The sequence below is a fragment of the Musa acuminata genome, chromosome BXJ2-10 (assembly GCF_036884655.1).
Source record: "Musa acuminata AAA Group cultivar baxijiao chromosome BXJ2-10, Cavendish_Baxijiao_AAA, whole genome shotgun sequence".
NCBI classification, from domain to species: Eukaryota; Viridiplantae; Streptophyta; class Magnoliopsida; order Zingiberales; family Musaceae; genus Musa; species Musa acuminata.
In genome coordinates this window covers 14,177,495-14,181,194 of record NC_088347.1, presented here as the reverse complement: position 1 = coordinate 14,181,194, position 3,700 = coordinate 14,177,495, and positions in this window count along the sequence as shown.

Below are 3,700 nucleotides of genomic sequence, written 5' to 3'. Positions count from 1 at the left end.
AATTGGGCTGAATGTATCGATGAAATCGATGACAGGTTGTTGGTGGAATCTTTTTGCTACCGGACATATTTTATATCATACTACAAAACTATTAGGATTTTGTTTGTTATGCAAAATTCATTTACATCCAATAATATTTTGTGAAAGGGTAGATAAGTGGAATTAGATCCCAAGTGTTATTGCAAACTAAGGCAACATACCCTTCATATTGATTTATTGTAGTGTGAAAAACGTTTAGCTTGAGTATGAATGGTTCAATGGTGTCTAAAATAGGATAAGAGATGGCAAGAGAAAGTTTCTTAGGTTTGAAGATGTCATGATTAGCTCGAGTGATCATATGATGACTAGGAATTTGTGATGATAGTCGTGGTGGAGAGAGAGGACATACCTATGAACTCTCTGACTAGGAATTGTTGGAAGCGGACGTAAGAGGAGCCATTGCATGAGAAGACGAGTGACCATTAATGGAGGTTAGTGAAGAGGGGATAGGAGCCATGTGAGAAGTATTTAGGCTTGTCAATCAATTTTTGTCACGAATTATTTATTTATTTTTTTTTGCATCCGTAGAGATAATTAGAATAGAAAAATAAGCAGCATCATATAAGCTCCAAGAAGAGTGTTTTCTGTAGCTCATTGTTCATGAGACTGAAGTATTGAGAAAAGGAAATGATTTCCAGTATATTGAACTTGAGATAAAAAGTTTACCTGAAAGTGGGTCAAAGTATTTAAATACATTATCGTCAATGAAGTATCCAAAGAATAAATATGGTATAGATTTTGATTCTAATTTATTAGAAGAATATGGTCACAACCAACAATAACAAAGGCAACCAAAAGATTTATAATTTATGGTAATTGATATTTTAAAAATTAATTTCTCAAATAGGCTTTGGAGATTTATGACTGGGGTTGAAAGATGATTGATTAAATAGGTTGTAGTTTGAAAAACGATGGACCAAAAACAAAATAGGTTAGAGGTTTGGTGGAGCAATGTAAGACCAGCTTCTTTTCCGTTGTTCCAATGAGTTAAGAGGTTTAGGGAGGATCTTTAAGTTATTATTGGAATATGCGTGGGTGTTAGTCTTATATATTGTCCCCATTCATCTGAGTCAATAGATAAGATTAAAGTCTGAATGTAATTTTCAATTACCTTTTAAATTTTTTTAAAATAGTATTGACTTCATATTTTAAGAATACTTAGTAAAATAATCATCGAACATAATATAATATATGAAATTATCAAATGATATAATAGATAAGAGACCTCATATATTAAAATAAATTATTTCAAGAGGTCTAGTGAAATATTTGAAATACCAAAAGGAAGTCAATGATTTTTATTGCTTAAGAAAAAATTAAATTAAAATAAGGAGAGATTATTCATTAGCAAGAAACTTGAGAATCTTAGCATTAGGATAACCAACACATTGATGCCAGTGATTTATGAATGCTTTGGTGGTGATAAAAGTATGAGGTGGTGATACTTATTATTGGTCACTCGTAGATATCTCTGTTATTTCGACATAGAACTAATGATATCCTCATGTTCAAATCCTTCATAATTTAAAAATAAAAATAATTTAATAGAGATATTATTTTGATAATAAAATTCAGAAATAGATAATAAATTTTTTTAATGGAAGATGAGCACAAATATTATTTAAAGTAAAGGTTTTAGTAGGTGTAGCAAGTGTAGTTGAGCCAATATGAGAGAAAGAGATTTCATTACTATCACGAATGATTATATTATTGGTGCCATCATATTCTCAATGAATAGAGAGATTCTACATATGTGATGTGATGAGTGTTAGGATTATAGAGGCACTAAGAGGAGGGTGTGAATTAGTGCTCTCAAAAATTTTGATTTGAAAATTTCAATCGATGAATCTGTATCGAAAATGTGATTAGCAAAAAGTGCAAGTAAGGTTTGCTTAGTAAGTGCAATAGTAAATCAAGGTAAAAGAAAAAATGTAAATTAATTTATAGTAGTTTGGTCGTCGCGACCTACGTCCAATCCCGATTTCTCTTCCTTCGAGGCCACCAATTTTAATTACCGATCTTCTTTCAATGGGCAAAGATGAACACCCTTATTACAACTTTTCTCCTTTTCATAGGTTTAAGAGAGAACCTTTATACCCCTCTTTTACAAGGGACCTCTTACCTCTTTTAGAATGCTTTCTAGAATCAAGGAGGAAGAGACTCAATACTTTTTAAGAGTTTACAACACTTTAAAATCATAAGCTTTTCATACTCTTATAAGCAAGCATGAGAGGGATATTTATAAACCTCAAATGGAGCCAAAAATTTAAATTCCTAGGTTTTTTACGTATTGGCGGTACCATTGCCTATATGCTTGGGTGATACAATCGCTTGACACAATTTGGAAGACTGTCTTGGTGGTACCACCACCAGTTTGGGCGATACCATCGCTTAACACTAGACAGTACCACCGTTAACCTTAGCGATACCACTGTTGGGTTTTACGGAAAAGTATATTTTATACTTTCCAACTCACAAGCGATACTACCGCTTGGCCCAACCTTAGGTCACTAAATTGACCTTCCAATAGTCTAATTCAGACCTAATTCAAGCCCAATGAGCCTCTAACCAAGTTGGCCTGGTTACACCCAAAACCAACTCAATTAAACTCTAATCTACTTCGATTAAGACACAATAACAAAAAATCATGAAGCCTACGTTATCCGACAAATCATTAGTTCATATGGCACTTTGTTTGAACTTCCAGCACGTTGTCCTTTAGTGTATTACTTGATCCATCGACATGTTGACCTCCCGTAATATATGATCTTGGCACGATGCCCGATCCACTCTGGCCTAATGTCTGATTCTCTTACTTCAATCGATTTATCTTTCTATGATTGAAGTTTGTCCTACATCACTTATCTCAAGAGCTCATTAGTTCATAGATTCATCAATTGATTTCATCATCAAAATCTGGGATTCAATAATCTCCTTCTTTTTTGTGATAACAATCAATTGATGATGGAGTTTTAACTAAACTCCCATTTTCTATATGTCATATTGAAATAAAATTAAATTCATAAAATGATAACCTTCTAATCATAATATCTTTGAATTCAAGTCGAAACAATTTTAATGATTTTCTTTGCAAAGGTTATATGCAAAATATCATTTCACACTTCATATGCATAGTTAAAATATCATTGCATGCATCATATACATCTTCATAATATCAAAGTAATTATTGTATACATCATAATTTCAATTCATATGTTAAGGTATCATTGCATGCATAATTTCAAATCATCAAGTACATCATAACACATCATAACATGCATATTCTAAAACATAAAAAATTCAAATCATCATAACTTTGGGCATAATTTTAAATCATCAAGGTACATCATAACATTCATAATTTTAAAATATAAAAATTTCAAATCATCATAACTTCTCCCCGTTTGTCATCAATAAAAAGAAGAAAAGTATAACTTTTCACTTCTTTTTGAAATATGCAAGCTAGCAAGTTTTTGCTTCTCTTAAGATGTGCATGCTAGTAAGTTTTTCTTCTCTTTGAAATATGCAAGCTACTACTTTTCGCTCTCCCTTTGTTATTATTAAAAAGAAGGGAATATGCAAAATTTATACCAATGTTCTGATTATCACATGAAAGATATTAAAGATACGTTCAAATATCAATTTGAAGATAGGATATTAC